Source organism: Megachile rotundata, chromosome 3, assembly GCF_050947335.1.
Source record: "Megachile rotundata isolate GNS110a chromosome 3, iyMegRotu1, whole genome shotgun sequence".
NCBI lineage: Eukaryota > Metazoa > Arthropoda > Insecta > Hymenoptera > Megachilidae > Megachile > Megachile rotundata.
In genome coordinates this window covers 12,271,305-12,297,749 of record NC_134985.1, presented here as the reverse complement: position 1 = coordinate 12,297,749, position 26,445 = coordinate 12,271,305, and the positions used below count along the sequence as shown (strand labels likewise).

At 31.0% G+C, this 26,445-nt stretch overlaps 1 protein-coding gene across 1 annotated transcript in view; it reads right to left on the bottom strand.

Moving 5' to 3' along the window:
• Nmdar2 (glutamate ionotropic receptor NMDA type subunit 2) overlaps positions 1-26,445 on the bottom strand; it is a 423,506-nt gene that overhangs the window by 367,102 nt on the left and 29,959 nt on the right. The gene's annotated exons all lie outside the window — the stretch shown is intronic.

Sequence of the window (26,445 nt, the reverse complement as noted above, 5' to 3'; positions counted from 1 at the left end):
AATTTATAATCTACAATCTCGAAAGGAGTTTCTACAAGTTAGTGTGTGTAGAATACGAAACAAATTTCAAGCAGTTTAAGGGAAGTAAAACAAACTTCTGCCATTAGGATTAAGTTTATGTGATTTGAAACAACAGTCATCGAATTGGGACAAACTAAACAGTGACTTCTTCCGAGTTAAAACGAGTTTATATAAAATACAAATTGGATTTCTACTAATGTGATCTTTGATCTGTGTATCGTAATTACGTTTTAAAACCTTTTTACACCTTCACACAAGTTTCGTCATTTTGACACCCTTGTAACGAATATTAAAATTGTTTTATTTAAGAAGAAATTTTAGGATTAAATATGTATGATGAAGTTTCGAAATTTGTCTTTTAATTTGTTTGCCTATATCATTCTTCTAAAATTATTAATATTTAGTGACTTTTGAAAAAAACTTGAATTTTTTTAATGTAAAGTGAAAGTAAAAATTTTTGAAGTTTTAAAAACATTCAATGATAAGTTTTTTTTTATTTCAAATAATTGATATGAGTATCAAATATAAATTAGAACTTTTAATTAAAAAAAAATCATCAAATCTATTGACGAATAAAATCTGCAACAAGTGTATCATTAATTATATTTAATAAATTCAAGAAATGTTTAAAAAAATATTTAATTAAACGAAGTACAAACGAAAAATCTAAACAAAGAACCTCAAACTAATCTTCCATTTGTTCTGCATTATTCACATACTTAATCCACTAGAAATTCACTGCGCAGTCTCTAGTTTTTCTGAATAAAACCCTAACTCCCTAATTCCCTAAATCTGTATACGCACTTGCCCCGTTTACGAATTTACCCCACTTCACCTTATTAAAAATTTGAGTAAAATTGATCACGGCCGAGGTACGAGTGCGTCAAACTCGTGAAAATAGTGCAAGGGGTTAATAACGCAATCTCGAGTATTCTCGAGTTCGATGACACGCCATACTGAAGCACACGGCAGATAAGCTCTGCTGATCGCGAGATACGATGTATAAAAATCACGTTACCATCTCTGGGTAAGTGCAGGAACTTTTGCTGCGGGCGATGGACGAATAAAATACAGTTAACACAGAATCTTTTCCTAGCACGATTCGCAGTTCGATTCTCGACACGCAGAAAGTTTCTGCGGGCGTTCAAATCCGTTCGAAAGACACGAGTATGCTTCCGGCGTGTACGGAAACCAATGCAAAGATAAAGCTTGTCCTCCAGCTATTTTATTCCCCTCACGGAGAACACCCTATCAAGAAAATATCGCCTGAAATAGGTGTGAATAACCATGGACCACCCTCCCGAACGTTTGTCATTGTCACCTAACTCCTTTCTGGTAGGTGGTTCCAACTTTTCTGATAGCAGTTTGGCTGATCATAACTTTCTGATCGAACTGAACTTTACTTCAATTGATCATTGATCGAGATCGTTGCTTGTGATTCTGGTGGGTACGAAATTTCCATATTATTGAATTTTTTCATTTCAAATTGTTTGATTTTTAGTTTTTAAATTCGAATTGTTTGATTTTCAGTTTTTAAATCCTTGAGCTGTTTTGACGAGTCTGAAGCACTCGTACTTCGTGATCAATTTTATTTGAATTTTTAATGTGCTTCAATTTGGAGTTCGAGTCCAATTTAATTTGCATGGATTGTGTAATACTAAATAGGCATAACATTTCAAGTTTGTTTTTCTAATTGTTTGTTTGTTTTTTAATATTGTGGCTGTTGTGGCGAATAGTTAGTTCTGATGTACCTGACAAATGATTTATTATTCAAGGGTTTAATCTTTGTATTTATTAATCTTTTTCAGATTATTTCAAACTTTTATGGCTTTCAAAGATGGTTTTCCATAATTTATATGTCATTTAAATACCCATGTCATTGTTCTATTTTTGATATTTTTTATTTCTAGATTACTTGTTTACAAATTTTTACATCAACCTACCACTACATTTATGAGAAATTTGGAATTGGAGAATTTGAAAGTTTTAGAATTTCAAAATTGGAGATTTGAGAATTTGTAAAATTGGAGAATAGGGGAATTAGAAAATTGAAAAATTGGAGAATCGAAGTATTAGACAATTGGAGAATTGAAGAATTTGAGAGTTTGCGCATTTGGAAATTTAAAAATTTGGGAATTTGGAAACTTGGAAACTTGGAAATTTGGGAATTTGGGAATTTGGGAATTTGGGAATTTGAGAATTTGGAAATTTGGGAATTTGGGAATGTGGAAATTTGGGAATTTGGAAATTTGAGAATTTGAAAATTTGGGAATTTGGGAATTTGAGGATTTGGAAATTTGGGAATTTGGAAATTTGGGATTTAGGGAATTAGGGAATTAGGGAATTAGGGAATTAGGGAATTAGGAAATTAGGGAATTTGGGAAATAAGGAATTGGATAGTTTGAGAGTTTGAGAATTTAAGAATTTGAAAATTTCTGAAATTGTAAAATTGTTAATTTGAATAATTGGAAAATGGGAAAAAACGAAAATTGAAAAATGGAAAAATGAAAAAATGGAAAAATGGAAAAATGGAAAAATGGAAAAATTGGAAAATGAGAAAATTAGAAAATGAGAAAATGGAAGAATTGGAGATTTGTACAATTTCAAATTCATAAATTATTAAATTACACCTCAGAATAGAATAGCAAATACAAAATACGAAACCCGCATTAAAAATGCAAAATACTAAATATAAAATACAAAATACAAGATTCGCATAAAAAATGCAAAATACAGAATACGAAAGTTAATATTAGCACCGAGACATAAAAGAATTTTTCTCGTGCAAAAACTTTACACAAAAATATTGCACGTGACAATATATCGTCGCGCCACTGTACCTATTAACTCGGGTAAGGTAGATGCTACCGTGTTTAAAATGAAAATCTATTGCATCCGAGATGCGTAGAACTTTGTGGCACGTACATATACCATGGTCGATGAAACACCCAAAGGACACAATATGGACGTCAATAAACTTAGTTAGACAGAACATCGGCAATTTCGATGGCACAGATGTCCAAAGGAACTTGGAAATTCTGCAAAGAGTAACAAAAGTCTTCGAAAACTGTGAAGATCAGGAGATTTCGGGTGCTGTAACGGATCGCTAGGAATCCCTGGAATTTCAGTCTCTTCCAGTGGTTTTGCATCTCAAAATACCTGTTGGAATCTGAAAAATTTCAATCATTTTGAAGAACTCTCGGAATTTTAATACGATCAAAGAGTATCGACGGAAATATTAAATCTCGAACGAAGCTCGGTTCATCGTGACCCTTGATCTACGAATGCAATTGGGAACAGAATTGGGAGCAGTTATTTTTACAGTGTTAAGAGTTGAAAGTAATATTTATAGGAATAGTGTGAAATTTTGAATAGTCGTGAAATAAATGATCACTGAAATTTTGGGAACGTAAAATGTCAGGATTTAGAAATTTGGAAATATGAGAACATTTAATTTGTGGGTTAATAAATTTTGATGAGGGAGATTTAGGAATGTAGACATTTTAAATGTGTACATTTATACATCTTCTAATTGTCAAATTTAAAAATTTAGAAATATAGAAGTATTTTAGTTTGTAATTAAGTGTAGAAATTTGTCAAATATTTAATTTTCTTAATTGTTAATTGTAAATGTAGAAATTTGTTAACTTGTAAATTTGTAAATGTAGAAATTTGTTAACTTGTAAATTTGTAGATGTAGAAATTTACTAATTACAGAATTAACAAATTTATTAATTTTTTAATTGAATGATTGATCTAAAAATATACAGAAGTTAATTTAAATTATGTTCTCAAAATTTCGCTATTTAAAAATGAAGATTTCGAAAATTTCCAAAATGTTAAGAACCACCAGAATTTTAGGTTATGTCCTCACAGTTTCCCTGTTTGAAAATATAAATATTGCAAAACATTAAAAAATTGCAGAACTATCAGAATTTTATGTTATTTCTTCACAATTTCACTGATAGAAAATATAAATATTGCAAAACATTAAAAAATTGCAGAACTATCAAAATTTTAGGTGATGTCCTCACAATTTCACTATTAGAAAATATAAATATTGCAAAACATTAAAAAATTGCAGAACTATCAGAATTTTATGTTATGTCTTCACAATTTTCCTGTTCAAAAGTATAAATATTCCAAAATACTAAAAAATTGCAGAACTATCAGACTTTCGTGTCATGTCACAATTTCGCAATTTAAAAATTAAAATAATCGAAAATAATAAAAAATTTAAGAACCATCATAATTTTCAGAAACTCTACTGAAACGATAATAAACCTTAAAGCTTCTCATTACTCTCAAAATTCCATGCATTCGAGAAACGAAGATTTTCATATCAGATAAATTTGAAAGCGAAATTAATTTCGTTCAAGTGGAATTTCCGAGACCTGAAATTATTTATACCGCCGTTGAAGTTGAGCTTCTACAATTGCAGGATTAACCACTGTTGAATTACAACAATTGAGGTAATTTCTACGGCATTTTGTAACTTTAAACGATAATAATTCTTTCAACTATATTACCGTCATTATTAGGTTTTACACAGATTAGATCGTACTTTCCCGAGGGCACAGAATGCAATTTCTTTTCATCTTTGTCGGGATGGTTCAAAGCTCCTTTAGGACAACTCACCGGTATATTTCTTTGGCACAGTTCGTGTCTATTGTGGCTGGATGTTTCATCTTTTCACACGTGATCGCACCACACAATAACAGACCACTTTATGAGACGTGACAGGAAACTGATAGGAAGAAACTAGACATCGGATAAAAAATGACAGACATTCATTAAGTACAAAAAACGTTGCAACAAATTGTCACATCGTGTAATAAGAAATATATGAAAATCTTAAATAATTCTTATTTCATACGTTATGTTTACTTTATTATTACGTATTGCTTTATTACCTAACGTATCAAATGTAGATGACTGAACAAATGAATATTATATTCCTGAATAAATAAATTCGTAAACGATATTTGTATTGAATATTACAGTTTGAGAAATTAATCAAATATTTATAAAATACTATAAAATATTTGTTTGTCAAATTTGGCGTTTTAAATTACCAAAAATCCTTAAAATGGTCACAATTTGTGAATCTGTCACAGCAGAGAAATTACAATAGTTTTGCGTATGCCATCAAAGCCATAATCCAGAGAATATCATATGTATATGCTATAGGCGAAGTGATTAATACGAAAATTATTCATAATAGCCTACCGGTATGTATAATGCAAACCAAATCTGGTCGAGCATTATAAATAATGCTATTAATCATTCGGTCTATAACACACAGTGCACACAGTTATTTGAGGTCATTGATCTTTATAGCACAGATATAAACATATATTGACGGAGGGTGGTTATTTCACCCAAGTAAATTAGTGCAGCTAAATATTATCATTGCATAATAATTTGTACGGTATTTATATATTATCCACTTTTTTTCGAGAATGACAAAATAATATCGTACATAACAAATTTGTATATTATTTATGTACTACGTGTTATATTTTTTTATACAGAATAACAAAATTTTATCATAGAGAGTAATTTATATATTATTTATATACTATCTGTTTCTTTCAGATAAAATAACAAAATACTATTATAGACAATTATTTATATATATTATTTACACATATACTACCTGTTTCTTTTATACAGAACAGCAAAATATTGTTATGGATAATAATTTATATATTTCATGTTTCTCCTATACAGAATAACAAAATATTATCATGAATAATAATTCATACGTTATTTATTATATTAACCATTCGGTTTATACAAAACAATACAATATTATCATACATAATAATTCATGTATCACTTATATGTTACTCATCCTTATTATACAGAACAGTAAGATATTACCATACATAATAATTTATATATCATGTACATACATTTATACACAATAGCAAAATAGTTAAATAGTAAAGTAAAAATAATGAAAATTCTGAAATAGGACGACAAGAAATAATGACCATATAATAAACAATTTCAATAATTAGAACATGATATTAAAGAATATATAGAATGTGATATTAATTAATGTTTGACGGAGTGCAAGAATTTCATAGCGTTATAACGCAGCGTATCTATAACAGAATACAATGGGGGATTAACGATAACGTAGACGTCGGATAAAGAAAATTAAATATCCCACCACAAAGCAGTAAAGAAATTATTACGCTACGATGACATTTTTAATAGCCAAAGGTCTTCCACTTTAAAATGGATTTCATTTCGCGTCGATACGACATTCCGTTACCGAGATATCACGCTTTAAAACGAGCCATAATTTTTGAACGATTCATCTCCTTCTCACTTTCGTAATCGGACTATACCGCCATCGCTGACCCATCTTTTAAAGTGTTTTGCTCGATAATGGATGCTGGATCATCGTTTTCTTTACTTGGAAAATTTCAACAACCTTCACTTTGCGTTAAAACAATATGAATCACTGTATTTCGTAAAATTTATCGTTCATTCATTTATTTTAATATTTTTGAATAGCCTTTTGGAGGCCATTTTAAATGAATAGACATTTTGAGGTTCTTTACATTTGAATTGATTATGGAATTCGCATAAAAATTGTCGACAAAATTACAGTAATTCAGCTTTTTAATATGAGGGCTGCGCTCTGTAAAGCTTTTGAAAGTGATAGAAATGATATTTTCAATCATAACTAACCATTTTATGTGTATATTGGTGTCTGTTAAATGAAACGTACCGATGTCAACACACAAGTTCGGTATACTATTCTTAAATCCTTATATTTGTGAATTCCTATATCCCCGAGTTTTCATATTAATGATGTCTCATATCTCCAGATTTAGTATATATGAAATATATACTATTAAGTATATATGAAATACTATTAAGTGTGCTCGAAATATGTAATTATTCCACTGCACGTCAAACTCTGTCAGTATTATATAATAACTGTATTTAATAACAGAATAATCGCCCTTAATGTCCATACTAACATGACCCATATAATAATCTGTTTTTGATGTTAAGGTATATTAACCAGTTACCTTTTTGCAAAGCGCGCACCAGTGTGTGTCGCGATAATCAATCGATGACGAGTTAGCTCTCAAGAATTTATGAATCCATCTCAAATCATTTACACTTTTTATTTGTTTATTTCATTTCGTGTTGACCTCTAAACATTTTAAACATATTACAATTTACGAATAAATTTAGTTTTCGCTAAAGTTACAATTTAAATATCAAATTGTAACAAAATTTTACGCATGACGGATATAGTCGTGATGACACAAAATTCTGCTACATCTCCATGACGGATATAGTTGTCAAACACGCTTAACTGGTTATAAAGTATAAATTTTTAGTTTCATCGTAAAACGCTCATATGGAACCATCCTAGTATTATCAGTAATTTCACGATTAATAAATACGCAACGTGATAAAGACAATTTTCCGTAATAGTGAGCGTGATAAATTATAGCAATTTGTACTAATATATTAGATACTAATCAGACAACTTACATAAATAAAGCGGATTTGATGGCGAACGTTTACCGCGGTAATCAAAGGATTAAAGATTATTGTACACGAAAATGCGATATTTACGTGTGGATACCTCCATGATGTATGCCTGTAATGCGAGCAGAGGCGTCATATGGTATCGTGTATGTGCCTAATGCGAGATACCTCACGAATATCTCGCGCTACACACAACTGGCTTTATGGAAATATCGATCAACAATGCTACATTACTGTCAATCATCAATGCAAACCTCCCGATTTCAACTGTTGCAATGCTGGAGTTAATATTCTCCGTTGTTGCATATAACAAATGGTTTAAAATTTCGGAAGGGGTTTTTCAAAATGATCTACATGTTGAGACAAAGTTAATAGTAAATTGTTAGCGGTGATACAATTCTTTAAGAATTATTTTATTATTCATTTATAATTTATTTGTAATTGAATTACGGTTGATAAATAATAAATTAATCATTGATGTAATTAGTTAATTATGTCTTAATTGATGTAATCGGTCAATTATATCGTAAGTAATATAATACGTCGGTTTTATAAGGATAGATGCAATAAGTAAAAATTAAACAATATGAGAATTAACTATCGACTAAATTAAATGACCACTAAATAAATAACAATAGTTTCTTTGATTTGAACAATCATTTCAATAGTTATCTTCTGACTATCTCAATAGTTATCTCCTAGCTATCTCAATAGCTATTTCTTTCATCAAAATAGATGCAATAAATAAAAATTAAACAATAAGAGAATTAACTATCGACTAAATTAAATGACCATTAAATAAATAACAATAGTTTCTTTGATTTGAACAATCATTTCAATAGTCTCCTAGTTATCTAAACAGTTATCCCTTTTCGTAAGCAGAAGAAAATTTGTTTTAATCTTTTTTAAAAGAATAACAAATTCAAAGTAACAGAACTTAAGCTACAATAACATTACCCAACGATTACAATTTTTAGTACATAAATATCCCACGGTTGACCAACTCACAAAAACGCCAGAAAAATTGTAAACGCCTACTATATTTTATAGCGTACGCAAGTTACTGTGGATATTCTAGCAAAAATGAAATGCACAAAGATGTCAAGAGACACGAAGAATTACCGAGGTGCGAGAATTTTTACGGGCCACAAAATTTCTGATTCGTTTTCGACGGAAGAATTTTGGTTGAATGCTTCAATAAACGCTGAGCACGGAAGTACAGAAGTTTCGTGAGAGTTTGTCGTTTGGAAAATATTTCGTAAGTTTCAGTGTACAGGAAGCTTCAAAAGGAATTGTAAACAGTTTCGAGTAAAAATTTGTTTATAAACGCTTTTGATTGTTGATGTAATCAACGTTTGTTGGCTATCGAGGTCTCCAGACGCGAATCCTTCAGATATTTGTCTGCGAAATTATTTTCAAATAATTTGACTAATAAAGATTTTACGATGTAGAAATAAAAAATTGAACTATGCAGAATATTATAATTACACGAATATCGGTAACAAAAATCATAGATTGTTTAAAGTTCGAGCAGTAAACCGAACACTTTTCGTATTGGTAATAATAAAAGAGAAAGAAATAATTTAATTTCAAATTTGAGTAACATAGATGAGAATTTAGTATGCAAATTAATACAAAATTTCTTCTTAACATTTCAATAGTTCATTTAAGTTTGGAATTTTGAAAATTTGGGAATTTGGGAATTTGGGAATTTAGAAATCTAGATATTTGGGAATTGGGAAATTCAAGAATTTGGGAATTTGGAAATTTGGGAATTTAGGAATTTAGGAATTTAGGAATTTAGGAATTTAGGAATTTGAGAATTTGGGAATTTAGAAATCTACACATTTGGAAATTTGGAAATTTGGGAGTTTAGGAATTAAGGAATTTGGAAATTTGGAAATTTGAGAATGTGGGAATTTGGGAATTTGGGAATTTGGGAATTTGGAAATTTAGAAATTTAGGAATTTGAAAATTTAGGAATTTAGAAATCTACACATTTGGAAATTTGGAAATTTGGGAGTTTAGGAATTACGGAATTTGGAAATTTGAGAATTTGGGAATTTGGGAATTTGGGAATTTGGGAATTTGGGAATTTGGGAATTTGGGAATTTGGGAATTTGGGAATTTGGAAATTTGGGAGTTTAGGAATTAAGGAATTTGGAAATTTGGAAATTTGGGAATTTGTAAATTTGTAAATTTAGGGATTTGGGAATTTAGCAATTTAGAAATTTAGAAATCTCAGAATTTGAAAAGTAGAGAATTTAGAAACTCGTATTTTTGGAAATTAAAAAATTTATAAATGGGAACGTTTAATGAGTGTTAATGACTTCAAAAATTTGAGCATTTGCCCTTTAAAAATCTATAAACTTTGTCTTCTCAAAAAATGAGAATTTAAGAATTAACACCCAATAAAAAAACTAATGCAAAACTTTTCTTCTTAACATTTCGATAGCTCATTTAAGTTATACGGTCTCGCTATTTAGCTTTAATATTCAAAAAGATGATCAAGAACGTTTCACAATGGAACGCTTAAGTGATTTTTAATAATAAGGCAGCAGCTTGAAGATTGAAATTTGCATTTAATATTCGTTTAAAATGCACTCGTTCCTATGGCTCTAATCTCGTGAAGGGTTAATCATAATAAGATTTCAACCCTCATCTAACACCGTGCTGCTGTTACAAAAAAGAACCAGAAGGGTTCTTAACTTCTTATTCACCGCTTTCGCGTACCTTTATAAAATTAAAAACTAGTTTAAAGTTACGTCAGAATATTATTTCCATAATTTAACCGTAATAAAAAGTATTGAAACTGCTGCAAATTAAGAAGTTTAATAGATATTTTGCGTACTTACATAACTGTATATAAACAAATTAAATTGACCGCCAAATTCAAGTCACATAGTACCAAATACAAATTGAATATTTTAAACGAGAAAGATTATTAATTATTCCTCTACATATAAATAATGTTTACATTTAAACATACAAACTTAAAAAGAGATTTAGCATTTAAAACTATACATTTATCTTTTCATAAATTGCTACTTAAAAAGTGGTTTGGAAAGGCACACGTTGCGCAGATAATATGCGCAGTAGCTCTAAATAGTCGAAAGAAATACTGCCAAGAAAAAACCGCGAAAGTAAACTTGCTACTATAAATTACTACAAAAACTAAAGAGGAATTAACTAAAGAACAATTAGTCCGTTACAAATCGCCCGATTTTCCAGAGAAGTTAAAGGTAAATTGGCCGGTAAAATCAGCCAATTTGAGATAAAGCAGCCAATCTGTTGCAGCGAACGGTGTTGAAACTAATTGTGAGTCACAAATAACGGATTTGGATCATCTCCCCAGTGGCCGTGAAAAGCAAACGGCTTACAGAAGCCTTGTCGTGGCAGCCGTGAAACGGAAATGCGTTATCTGTGTTGGGTGTAGTGAATCTATGAACAGGCGAGCCATCACTTGGGGATCAAAAGCGTCAATTATAATAGGAATACTCGAACAGCGTTGCTTGATGTTGGCAATCGCCGTCAATAAGCGTACCAGGGACCAGGGACGTTTCCATCTTCGCTGCTTGTACATTGACAGCTCTGCGGGGCTAGTTATTGCTGGCTCGTTCGACTGAAATTGACTGACGAGATCGATCATCGTTCGATGACTCGAGTAGAAATTGCGCGGTACCGTGGAAGACCAGATGTGACTCGTAAACGTTAGTTATATTGCGATGGGATATTAATTAATTCAAGAGATGGGATTTATCGGTTAGAGCTCCAATACGGGAAATGATGACTGTTCGAGATTAACCGGAACATTTTTGGTAGGGTAATTGTCAGGTCGTAAAATATTACAAATTAGGTACATTAGTATAAGCGTGATAAGGTGAAGTGGGGTAAGTGCAGACTGGTTTTTGTAAAGTTGGTATTTAAACGTAAGTATTTTCAGTCTGCTATGTAAATACTTAACGCTGTCGATATCGAACGCTTTGCACAATTATTACTATTTAATTAATATTAACTAGGACCTTAATTTTCCTTGTACATTTTGATTTTGATAGGAAATTGTTTAAAATGTCAACTACTCTGCACTTTCCCCGAAAATGGGCTAAGTGCGTAACTTGAAGTTAAATACTTTGAAACTTTATTTCATGTGCAATGGGGCAAGAGCAGAATTATTAACAAATCTGCTATAAAATGCTTTTTACTGCATTATACAAGTACTCTATACTGCAAACAAGTACTCTTAGCTGAAATATAAAAGGGGATATAGTGAAACGAAACAAGGAAACAAACATACTAAATGGAGAAATTTCGATCATATTGTAATAAAAATAGCCTGTATACGCACTTGCCCCGTTTACGAACTTACCCCACTTCATCTTAACGGTTTAACAGGTTTTCGGTCCTCTAGATACATTTGTAATTTCAGAGTTAAATAATGAAAGTTTTGAGTTGGGTGGAATATCCAACTATGATCAATCAAGATTGTTTAATATTACAGATTAGGTACAAGTTCCGTACATTAGTATAAGTGCGATGGCGGTTTAATAGGTTTCCTTCGGATGAATTTGTAATTTCAGAGTTAAATAATGGAAATTTTAAGTTGAGTAGAATATCTAACTATAACCAATCAAGATTGTTTAATATTTTGTAACTGAAGTTTAGAGTATTTTAAATATAAAAATCTCGGGTGCCATAAAATTTACTTCAATCATAACCCTTGGCACTCCTCAATTTCTCAACTTTCTAATTTACAAAATCGACCAAGAAAGGGGTTGTCATTGAAATGTACTGCAACTGTGGGCACACTGTTGACAGACAAATTTTACATTTATTATAAATAGTAAATAAATGAAAATTCTTATTCAAGCCATTTGTAACGCCCGAGGAATGTGATGTTGGTACACTCAACATATGAATGCAAGGAACCCTTGACGCTCCGAATTTTAATTGTAAATATCGACCTGTAACTCCAACTTATTTTCATCATATTTCACAAGTTGCAAGTTTTTAAGTGTCAAATTTTAAATGCTACAATGACATGTAAATAATAATGTTGAAGTTATTCAAAACAATCTTCATTCATCTCAGAATATAATTTTTATTACAATATTTATATTAATCATAATTGAATAATGTGGCGCTTATAGGTGCTGCTTGTGAGGCACACTTGGAGCGTCAAGGGTTAATTGTCCAAAACCTTCTAAATAAACAAAAAAGATGAAACTGTAAGCACGACTTTAAAATTCAGACAAACGTTGAACATTCCAACAAAATTAATGTAGTTAGTATCAAAAGATGAACTGCCAAACTTAAGCTAAGAAAAAAATTCGTCGTCAACGTCGTAAGAAAATAGTTCATCCTTTGAGGAACGCTTCCTGGCGTTGGCACAAAGGAATTATTCAAATAATGCCTTTGCTCAGGCTTCGTTCGTCGATCCGACAGAAGCTGGAACAAAATTTCCGGACACTTTTGCTATGCAACGATTATAAGGAATTTGCTGAACGTAATGGTAAGAGGAATTTTCATGGAGATGGGTGGTATTTAGGTAAATAGTCTCATAGAATAAGAGGGAAGATTATTTGCTATTAATTTCGATTGTGTGTTTGAATATTGTGTTAAGGTCATTGTATTTGTATTAGTTAATAAGATAATAGATAATTAGCTTTAATTTGCTTTAATTTAGTTGGTAATTTAGAGATACTAATCATGCATAACTAATTATTTTCATAATTGTTACTAAGGTTGTATCAATTTTATAGGTTAGCAACGACAACGCCATCTGTTGAATGTAATTAAACTGTAACGTATGTGAGATACGTTAAATAAAATATATTAACGTTTTTAATAATCCTTAGAACGATTATTTTCATTATTTCCAAATTCTTTATAAAAATCGATTTATATTTAACAAAACGACATGCCAATCATTGGGTAATACATTTAGACACAATTTTTTTGAATCTAAAACAAAATTAGACATTTTTAGCAATTTTCGTTATTTAAGAAAATATTTTAAATTGAATATTCTGATTTCAAGGTTTACTAAACTACTAAATGATCAAAACCTTTTTTGCTTAATTATTATTAATAACTTACTATCTTTTATTCGTGTTATATCAGTTATATTTACAATAACTAACTCAAGTTATGTTAATTTTGTTTTTACGATAAAAGCAATATTGTATCATTTTTACCCTGTACATTACACAATTGCAGTCGAATAAAAACACAAGAAAAATAACAAAAAATAATTCATAAAATTATAGAATTAATAGAATATGTCAAAAATTGTATCAGTATATTTAAGTATTTAAATAAAAAAAGAACAAAAGATATTTTTTTAGAACTTTACATAAATTGCAAACACATCAAAATCATTCCCAAAATATTCCCGATTAATGCTACATGGTTAGGTTAGGTTAGAATATACATGATTTGTATGTATATCTACATTCGTTTGCATATTTATATTTATTATATGTACATTCAATTACATGTTTTTATATTTGAATATATATTTATGTATTTGTTCGTATATTATATTTGTCCTTCATACCAAAAATAAACGAAAGAACGTTTTGCGGAAGCAGGAAACTTCGAAACGACCTAATCACGACTACAGACCGAAATAAATGTAATGTTACGATCAAATCCACTTAGCTAAACGCGAGCTTCGGCTATTTCAGAAAAAATCATTGCCAAAGGGAAAATCACTGTGTTCCTATTATCCGAACATCCCAGTTACCCTAATTATTATTTCCCTCCGTTATTTATGTTAGTTATGGTATCTCCTTATGTTATCCCCTTTCATAAATTGAGCAACGTATATTGTCTACGATGTTAGTTTAGTAGTATTTTTCCAAAAGATCAGCGCACAATCCAACAAATGGTGAAAAGAAGCATTCGAGAGAATTGCTCCCCTCTTGAAATTGAAAAGAGAACTCTTTTTCTGCCTTCTTCTTCTACTCCTCTAGTTTCTATCGGAGGTACCAACAGATGTGTCCATTGTCAACTTTTTCTATACCCGCCATTTCGTGCTTCACGTTTCAGCAACCACTTATTGTTAATCGAACTGTAACTAAACTGTATTTTATCGCGTACGGAACTTGGGAAGATTGAGAAATTTCAAAATGAAAAATCTTGAAAATTTATACGTTTGGGGGGTTGAATATTAAGGAAATTGAAAATATGAAGGTCTGGATAGCTGATAAATTACAGAAATTTGATAATTAGCAAATTAAAAATCCAAAAACCTAGAAACTTGACAACTTGAAAATCTGAAAATATTGAAATTCGAAAATTGGAAAACATCTGAAAATCTGGATATTTGAAAATTTTAGAATTAAGGTATTTAAGAATCTTAGAATTTCAAGATTTATAGATTAAGAGATTGAGAAATTTGGAAAGCCAAAGGGATATTTGAAAATCTGAAAATTTGGATACTTGATAATTGAGAATTTAGAAATTTAGAAATTTAAAGGAGTCAATATTCAGATATAATTACATTTCAAAATCAAATATTATAAAAATTTCAACATTTCAATATCTTTTTAAAGGCCTGTAACTTCAAAATTTGAACACTCGAGTACTTGAAGAATTGAAAACTTGAATACTTGCGAACGTGAAAACTTGAAAACTTGAAGACTTAGCAACTTGGCAACTTGAAAACTTGAAGACTTGAATACTTGCAAACTTGCTAATTTAAAGACTTGAAAAATTGAAAGTTTAAAGATTTGAATACTTGCAAATTTGAAGACTTGAAAACTTGAAAACTCGAAAGCTTGAAGAATTGAAGACTTGGCAACTTGAAAACTTGAAAACTCGAAAATTTGAAGAATTGAAGACTTGGCAACATGGCAATTTGAAAACTTGAAAACGTGAAAATTTGAAAACTTGAAAACTTGAAAACTTGAAAACTTAAAAATTTGAAAACTTGAAGACTTGAAGACACGAATACTTGCAAACTTGCTAGTTCAAAAACTTAAAAAATTGAAAGTTTAAAGGTTTGAATACTTTCAAATTTGAAGACTTGGAAACTTGAATGCTTGTAAATGTGAAAACTTGAAAATTTGAAAACATGAACACGTGTAAGCTAAAAAATCTGAAAATCTGTAACCTGAAATCTGAAATCCCATACTCTTGGAAAGCGAAATATCTTCCAACTAGAAACCGAAAATTCTAACCTTCAAATACGAGATATTAGCTGAAACATACTACTCCATATTTATCAGAATCTAGATCCCCATAATCCCCATCTAGTTGTACATATGTTACCAGACCAACTTGCATACGAATCCCATCACAATTCGTTAGCGTAAACACGAAATATCAGTTTAACTCGTATAAACGTTTAAGGAAGTAAACACAATCATCGATTAATCCTCGTTAATCTCGAAGCTGCATCGCAACGTTTCGATCATAGCGATTCTACCGATATCCCAGGCACTAATTTCCATTTTAAGGAGTGTTGTTTCGCATTTAACCAGTTGTAATAGCCATTTCGGTTATTCCATAGCAGTTAGCTGGTACAAGAACATGAACGAGCGTTGAAGGCGGATCGCGGCGGATTATTAAGTTCAAGCAGGATATCCTGCGATTCATCTGTTTTCCTGGCGTGTCCTTAAGGAGATCACAACTCGTAATCCCTCCTCGACACGTTCGAAATACGCGGATACCAAAACATTAGGTTGCTTTATGAAGTCACGTTCGGCTATTAGCGGTGTTTCTCGAGAATTCGAGAGAGAACGGGAGACGCGACAGAATTACGGGCTAACGAACAATCGGATCAAGGACTCGATGAAATTGGACTGACAATCTGCTACGGAATATTTACTCCTACAAATTCAATTATTTCTATCTATTTGAAAATTTAACGACCAGGAGATTTTTTCTTTGTTAACGAAAATCTGGGACAGGGATTTTTACGGACAGTTCTATCTTCATTTCGGTTGGACAGTTCTGTCGATGGAAAGGATTGGGGCATGATGGTTGGAGGGAAGCAAGGAATTTGGTAACTGTAGATTTGGAGATTTGGGAATTTGAGAATTATGCTATTTGAGAGGTTTGGAAATTTAGGGGATGGAAATTTGGGAAATTAGGGCTTTAGAGGTTCGGAGATTTGGAGATTTCGGGGTTTGGAGATTTGGGGATTTGGAAATTTGAAGATTTGAGAATTTGGGGATTTGGGGATTTGGAGGTTTGGAGATTTAAAGACTTGGGAATTTGGAGATTTGGAGATTTGAGGATTTGGGGATTTGGGGATTTGAGGATTTGGGGATTTGGGAATTTGGGGATTTGAGGATTTGGGGATTTGGAAATTTGGAGATTTGGAGGTTTGGAGGTTTGGAGGTTTGGAGATTTAGAGACTTGGGAATTTGGAGATTTGGAGATTTGAGAATTTAGGGATTTAGAGATTTGAAGGTTTGGAAATTTGGGAATTTGGAGATTTGGAGATTTGAGAATTCAGAAATTTGAGGACTTGGGAATTTGGAGATTTGAGAATTCAGAAATTTGAGGATTTGGTGACTTGAAAATTTAAATATTTAGGAATTCGGAGATCTGGAAATTGGAAAATTTGAAGATTTAAATAGTTAGAGATTCAGAGATTCATAAATTCGAATATTTGGAAATTAAGATATTTGGATGCTTAGAAATTTGAAAATTTAAAAATTTGGAAGTGTAGGATAATTGCCAATAATCAAAGCTTGAAAATTTAGAAAGGTGGAAGTGATGAAGAGTCGGAAATTTCGAAATATAAAAATGTAAAAAGTTCAAATTTAAAAATGTGAAAATTGTTGACACCAAATTTGATAATGTAAACTTAGAACTGTGAATATTTGAAAACTTATAATTATGAGAATGTAAAGGTTTATTAAAAATTTAAATGTTAATTCGTGTATCGTTTTTATCACCAATACTAACTCCATATCTGAATAACTGAAACATCGAGTACTCGATTAAATCAAATAACATTTTTATTGAAGAACTTCCATTTCTTTACTCCTACAAGTGACGCGATGTTATTGGTACTTCCGTACAAGAAGATATCTTTTCAATTGAAGTTTCCAGGAAGAGTCGAGGGGAACACTTTCGAAACAATTTCAATCGTTCAACATCACACTTGAAATACACGTTCTAGGGAATCTTTCAAGTTTCGCAGCGCGTTGCGAATTCAGGCTGCATCTTTTTTTTCTCCTTTCGATACAATGCGGAATAGATTAAAAGTTTCCTAGAACGAACTTGCGCACACAGTCTCCTTTATTATGCGACGAACTCATGGTATCGCGTAGTTTGATAAGAATCTCTTCCGAACCATTTTTCTTGTTTGTCTTTCGGATGCTTCCTGTTATTCCGCTCGCGAATTCCCACGAGATTTCAACGAAATGCGATGTCTCGAAAACTTGTTACTAGTTGCGAGCAATTACTCTTCAACAAATACTAACTTTTCTGTTTTGATGTTTAAACACTTGCACCCTTAAATTAGCTGCAAGAACTGTTTCTCTTAGTTTTTCTAATTTTTATGACATAATGATTTAATTAAGGAGAAACATTTCTGGAGCAATTACCTGTTGCTGTTATTAGGGTTTCTCTGCTGTTTACATGGGAACATTCTGTAGTTCGGTAAACTGGCGGCCATCTTGATTTCGCTGTGTCACGCAGTGAATAGAATCTCAGAATCAGAATTAGAAATGCTCGTTATGGTCGATGTTTGAAGGTTTATAGTGATATTTATACTATTATTTCAGTATTGATATTTACTGATATTTACTGATACTTATAGTGATATTTCAGTACTGATATTTACTGATATTTACTGATGTTTACTGATATTTGTACTGATATGTATACTGATATTTATACTGATATTTACACTGATATTTACACTCATATTTACATTCATATTTACATTCATATTTATACTCATACTTGTACTCATATTTATACTAATGTTTATACTGTTATTTATACTAATATTCATACTCATATTTATACTGATGTTTATACCGATATTTATACTGATATTTAAGTCCCGTTAAATGTCAAATACTTAAAATAAAATGAAAACATGCAACATTGATTCTCTTCTAACTGTAATTAATATTATACTTTAAACTTCTTTAATTAATTTAAAACAAATTTTATGCAAATTCAGTTTCAGATTGTGTAATATTAGTCTTTATGAAATTAATTTTCATTTCATATCAACACGAAGTGGAATTTTAATTTAATTTTCACGTTTATAATTATATATTCTTATTAATATTCATATACGAATACGAAGTGATCTTTATATAGTTTTATTAATATTAAAAGACAAAGATGTATAAAGGTGCATATTTTTGTTCATAAATTTTAATTAGTATTAATATATAAAAATACATACTTTTGATTGTAAATTTTTATTGCTATTAATATGCGAATACAAAGATACAAACTTATGTTCATAAATTTTGATTACTATTAATATGTGAATACAAAGGTACAAAATTTATGTTCATACATTTTTATTGATATTAATATATGAACATAAAGGTATATATCTTTGTTTATAAATTTTTAGTATTATTAATATATGAATACAAAAATACAAATTTATGTTCACACATTTTTACTAATATCAATTTATACCTGATCTAATAAAAATTCTCAAAAACATAAAATAATATTAATACTAATAATAATACATACAAAATTATTGTTCAAAAATCAGTAAAATAACAACTTACTTTAATTGAAAATAAAATCGTAATTATTTAGCATTCTCAATTACCCCGAAATAAAAACGATGCAAAATAAAGCGAGTACACAAAATGATTGCCAGAGTTTACGAAAGAAAATAGCAAAGCGATAAGAAAATTTTCATCTCTTTCAAACAGCTGCTGATTTTCTGGAAGCGGAAAACAAGTCAGGACAACGAGGGAAATGAATACACAGGATGAATAAATAAAGGTAAACGAGTGCAACTCCTTGGGAGAAGTTTAAAAGGCACTGTGGGCAGAAGATAATTGAAAAAGGCGCAAACTTTTAAGAATCGATTTCTGCGGTTAGAGAACACAGAACGGTGATTCGAGGGAAATTACTTCAAGTTTTTCTTCTGATGAAACGGTGCAGAATTTTCTTGACGGATTTTATATAAGTAAGCATGCTGTTTTCTTTGAGGAAGTGAGATTAAAAGAATTTTTGCAAAATTAGGCACTTTGGGAACATTAAAAATAAGAAATGTAGGAATTACAATTTGGAGATTTGGATAATTAGGAAACGTATGTAGGGAATTTTTGGAAGTAAAGATTTGAAAATTTGAAAAATTTGGGAATTTCGGAAAATTTGGGGAAATTGGGCAAAATTGGGAAATTAGAATTTCAGACTTCCGAATTTGAGAATTGGAAATTTCGGAATTAGAAAATTTGGGAAATTGGAAATTTTGGGATTAGTAAATTTGGGAAATTGGAAATTTTGGGATTAGTAAATTTGGGAAATTGGAAATTTTGGAATTTGTGAAATTGGGAAATAGGAAATTTTGGAATTTGTGAATTTGGGAAATAGGAAATTTTGGGATTAGTAAATTTGGAAAATTGGAAATTTTGGGATTAGTAAATTTGGAAAATTGGAAATTTTGGAATTTGTGAATTTGGGAAACTGGAAATTTTGGTATTCGTAAACTTCGAAAATTTTGAGATTCGTTAATTTTGAAAATTTTAGAAACTTAAGAACTTGTGAATTTGTAAATTTAGAAATTTAGGAATATTAAATAAGAAAATTTCAAATTTAAAAAACAAACACATATTGAATTTAGAAATGTACACATACACATATTAAATTTAGAAATTTCAAATGTATAAATTCGAAAACAAAGGAATACCAAACTGTACGAATTTGCAAATTTAAAAATTTCTTAAATTTCCATGGAGCCTTATTATGATAATATATGTACCCCATGCATAAAGGAATTCTGCACTCGTGACAAATTGTTTCCGATCCTTTTTGATACATTTCCATCACAAAACATGTATATATATCTTTCTTGTCGGCCCTTCTACGAAAAGATATAAAGCTGTTCTAAAAAGGTTTCTTTCGTTCCGAGGAAACCATTTCTTGCTAGCGCGAAAATAGTATTTTTCACACCATGAACGATCAATTCTTTGGTGAGATTCCCCATAAATGTAAAATCGTGTTTTGATATATATTTTATTTTTTGATGATGCTTTTTCTGTTGTAATTTTCAGATAATTTGTAATTATGATAACAACGTTACGTATGGCTTTGGTTTCGTTCATAATTTTTGTCTAAAAATTTTAAATTCTCAATTTTCGTATTATAAATTTTCAGCTTCCAAATCATCAAACGATTAAATTTTTATTACCGAATTATCAAATTTGCAAACTTCCAAATTGTCAAACTTTAAAATTTTCAATGTTCAATTTTCAATTTTCATTATTCAGTATTCAATATTCACTATTCAATTTTAATTTATTAAGTCTCTGAATTTTCAAATAATCATACTAATCCTCAAATTTTCAATTTTCTCAAATTTCCAAACCTCCAAAATTCTCAGAACCCCAAATTTCAAGATCTCTAAATTCTCAGATTCCCAAATTGTCAAATCGTCAAATTGTCATATCCCCAAATTCTTAAATCCCAAAATTCTTAAATCACCAAATTTTCAAAGTCCTAAATTGTCAAATCCCCGAATTTTTAAATCTCCAAATTCTCAAACCCCCAAATTGTCAAATACCCAAATTCTCAAATGCCCAAATTATCAAATCCCCCAAATCTCAAGTTCCCAAATTCTGAAATCCTCAAATTTACAAATCTTTAAATTCTCACAGCCCAAAATTGTCAAATTCCCAAATTCTTGAATCTCTAAATTTTCAAATCCCCATATTGTCAGATCCCCAAATTGTCAAATGTCCAAATTCTCATATTCCCAAATTCTTAAATCCCCAAATTTTCAGATCTCTAAATTGCTAGTCCCCAAATTCTCAAATCTCCAAATTCCAAACGTATTACTCATAAATTAAGAAAAATTGCTATTTAGAAACCAAAAGGTTTGTCGATCCTCCCCTACCTGAATCATCCCTAGCACCAATATCCCTAGTCCATTTTGGCCCACCATTTTGCCAACCGTGCATACATGCACCATTTCTTATTTCTGTCGCTATACGTTAAACTCATCTCACTTTAAAGTTCCTCCACAGACGTCAATGGTGCTTCTATTTCCCAAACGAAAATGATATCCTTGGTCCAACATCTACGTTCCTTTACCGTAGTTTCTCGCTTATCTTTCCCGTGGGAAACTCGTGGTTTTCCTTCCACGCCTATTTCTGCTATTTTCATTTCGATAGTTCCTTAGAGGATAGTTGATCCGAAATTTAACGCGACACGTTAACGTTTAAACGCAACGATCGTTGCACGATCTCAAAATATTGTTTCGTCTAATCGTTGAGAAACAGTATCGACGTTTCTGGTGTGGCGAAAATTCAGCACTTGCCCTGAACTTCTTGTTGGAGAGCAAAATTTATATACAATTTGTATAGAATTTTTAGGGCAATTTGTATACTATATATATTTATATATTTATAAAAAATTTTTATGAAAATTTTTGTGTACAAATTTGTATAGATTTTATATGAAAATTTTTGTGTACAAATTTATATAAAATTCATATGAAAATTTTTGTGTACAAATTTATATAGAATTCATATGAAAATTTTTGTGTACAAATTTATATAGAATTTATGTGAACATTTTTGTATTTAAATTTATATGTTTTAAAAGATATTAAAAGTAGGGACTTGTAAATTTTGTTTCAAATCAAAGAAGTTTTCAGAGCTTTCTAATTGTTATAAATATTTTTTAATATACATTATTAATGTAGAATTACTACATTATATTATAGTTTTCAATATGCAATAAATAATTAAATTTAAATTCATAAAATATGCGTTCTGATTGAAGAGAAAATATAGTTTGTCACTTCAAAAAACACGATATCTATTAATATAATTTTTGCTTCATAGATTAAACCCTCTGAATAGGAGTACTAATAAGAATCACTATACATATTTCACGTCAAACATCGTCGAAAACGACATCGATTTTTGTCCCGGGTTCCACAAACCCCAACGCCAGCTCTGTGAAACAACCCGAATATTTTCTATTTCCTTTTTCTTCGAGCGACGTTGCTTTGGTCTCATTTTTTCCACCCTTCACTCTTGCGGAACGATTTCGTTTAGTTGCTCCCTTAAAAATCTCCTCTTCGATACAGAACGGTCGTTCAACTACTTTCAAGAGCAATTAATTAACAGCAGAGAAGCGTTTCTCTTTCTTCGCGTGCAGCCGCCATGCTGTTACATGAACATTCGGATCGATTGCGATCGTTTCTAGCGATCGTAGCCCGCGGCAATTACTGTCGTACGTTTAATGAAAATTACCGACAGCGATCAATTATTGCCGACGAGATACACCCGAAACGTATCCGTTGTGAATGCTCTGACATGATCGCGTTCGTAATTGTCCGTCTGATTATTCTGTACAATGTGCCTGTAATGTGTGAGATCGTGGTGTTCGAGAAAATCAAGTATCTCTTTCAAATTTCTGAATGCATTCTATAGAATGTTCATCTTCCTATTTTTGGGAGTATAAAGATTTTTATAAGGGAAAGATATATTTCATATTTTTTTGTGAATATCATAGACATTATATATTTTATATTTCTAGATGAATGTTATAGACATCATGGATCTCTTATTTTTGTATGAATACCATAGATATCACAAATTTCATATTTCTAGATGAACGTCATAGACATCATGGATCTCTTATTTTCGTATGAATACCATAGATATCATATTATGTCCCATATGCTATATGTTCAATATGCAATCATACTCCTATTACATAATATATAACAGTATTATATTACTACAACGTACAATAGTATCATCTAGTATTATCTTTTCAGTACCCTTCACAGATCATTTTTCATACTTCAGTTTTTCATTGATTATGTTCCGTCTGGAACAACGCGCGAATACTAAACGTCTAAAAATGGAGACGCGGCAGTTCTTCCGTTCTTAATAAAATCCTACCCTGTATTGTCCCCGAACGCGTACAGGAATTTACCGGGTGCAATAATCTCGATGCAGAAATGTTAGCTCTATTTGATAGCCCACGGCTACCTCGTTATGTGTCCTTTTTATTGCCACGTCAGCTGTTCCGTTTATCAGAAAACCGTGCGAATCGTTGCGGAAGCGAGCGGATAATTGGGCAAATATTTCTTTGGGATTGGCATTATTACTCCGAGGATCGATACGAGATTTGTGCGTAGACATTCTACCGTATCGAGAAATATACTGCAAGGTTTCTAATAATTCTTGTTCGGAAGCCTATAATAGAGGTCACATAATAGGTCACAGATAATAGAATTTTTCAGGACGTGTGTTCGAAATGAAAATATTTTTAATGTCTCTTGATTTGTATTGTAAAAATAAATTTGCGTTACGAACTAGACTTATGATAAACGGTGGCTAAGCTAAATTAACGTTTTTAAGGAATTGACTTGCAGATAAAAATTTAATTTAGCTTTGGAAAAAGTGTATTCATGGAAACTTCATTGGTGTACATGAATAGAAGTTGTGAATGCGATTTGCTGTAAACCATAAATAATCAATAGTGATAATTTACAACGTCTCTTAGCATTTCATTTGTGCTATGAAATATTCCTACATGTGTTAGATATGCATACTAAAATTTTCGTTACATACATTGGACTTGCATAATAAAATTTTCGTCACAAAAATCGGATGTGTATAATAAAATTTTCGTTACATACATCGTATTTGTATAATAAAATATTACATATGTTAAATTTGTATGACAAGATTTTAGTTACATACATTATGTTTATATAAAAAGATTTCGCTTGCGTATTTCTTTATGCAACAAGATTTCAGTTATACATATCAGATTTATAACAGAATATCTCCTTTAAGAACCGACAGTGCTCATTGGCCAATAAAACGTACTTCAATCAGAAAGGAATGCACAATTTATAGAAAAAAATATTTTCAAAGAGATTGCGAGATGAGGTCTCAGAAATGGTCGGAATGTAAGAGAAAATTGGAGAAAGGAGTCCCGAAGGATTAACGTGTCGAGACATTGTATCGAGTTTCTGTTCTTTTTCGCGGTGACCGTGTGCTCGCAACGCAGCCGCATATTTCATAACGAGAACAAGCCCGAGGACGTCGACGACGCCGACGTCGTGACGCAGAGAAATGAGAATGGAAGAGTCGTTAGTGTGAAACAGAGAAGATCATCTCCATCCACGCTCCATTTTTCTTTCGCGAACTTATCGTGGTAACGAGCACTTCCAGGAACGGCCTTTCGTCGATTTTGCAAATACTTTAACTCGATCATCGAGTTCCTCTTTACTTATTAGTCACTGAAAGAAAATGATACTGCAGAAATAGAATTTTCAAGAATTTACGAAAATACCAAATATTCAGTTTTCTAACGTTTGATGATGAAAATGGGGACTTTGCAAGACGAGCAATATTATCAACTGGTTGTCAATTGTTTAAGACTTATATTTGACAATTCACATTTCTATTACAATGGTTACTACCCCGATGCAGCCATGCACAGCGTTGATTCACGAATAAAACATTAGACACTCTATAATGCAATACGGTACTTATAAATAATGTATGAGGCACTTGCAGTTGGTTACAATTGTTACTTCTTAAATTTTAATAAGAACTAAGAAATAAATGCATGCTATATCTTCCTAATTTTGTTATAAGTATTTTATTTATTTTTTTAGCACGTTATAGTTGCTAGTTTTCTTTCTTTCATACATGTTTCTTTCACATAATTAAACTAAATATCACGTGTCATTTTTTACTACTGCGACAGTGAACAGAGTTCTATAAATTACGAGAATTCTACAACACAGAAAATCAGAAATGAAAATTATGTTATTTAAATATAATCCTAGAACGTACGAAATTTCAGCTTGAGAGACGAATATATGTCACTTTTTTCGAAGAGGTGTAACATTATTTGAAATATTCGCACAAGGTAGCGCCACGCAATTTAAAACGTTGACTGGTACAGTGAAAGCAGACGTGTGTAGCAAGTCACATTAAAAGACTAATTATGAGGCATTAGTAGTCGGACGCGATTAAGGCTGTGGTTACAGTACATGCATTTTCTGACGAATAGTGTAATATCATCGCTCGTGTAGTTTTTTTGCTTTATTCTTTTTTATCTGTCAGAAACTGGCGCCACTGTCACCACGAATTAATGAATTATAGAGTGATTTTTGTAATGGGTATAGATTGCTTTAGGAGTGAATTTTGAATCCCTAAGGATTTATTGGCTTATGTTTAAGATTAAATTAAGATTTAATTTAATTTAAGATTAACTTACTGACCCTTATCGGTCGTGAGTCACCTCTCACGTATCAACACTTCTTTGGCGCTGAGGACGCACGTTACATGGGAGGTGACAATGATGGAACCTGTCGAAATCCTAATTTTCGAGAAGGTGAAATTGCGCGATATGGAACGTTATTGACAACAGACAATGAGGATAGATTAGATGGAAAACTACATATTTTGCAACTTGATTCTGAAGGAAAACATAACGATTAGTATGTTCTAATTGTAAGTTGCCTGCAGGAAGAGGAGCTACACTTCTGTGAAACGTGCAACCATTCCTTCATGTTGGAGATTGTTTCAAAAAATATGGTGCATTAAAAACTTATAAATAACTATTTAAAACTCGTATATTTGTAATATACCTTAAATACAAATTGGAATTTGAATTACAATATAAACATATTACAATATAAAAAAAGTGTTTCCATTTCTATTAATCTCGAGTGTTCCATATTTT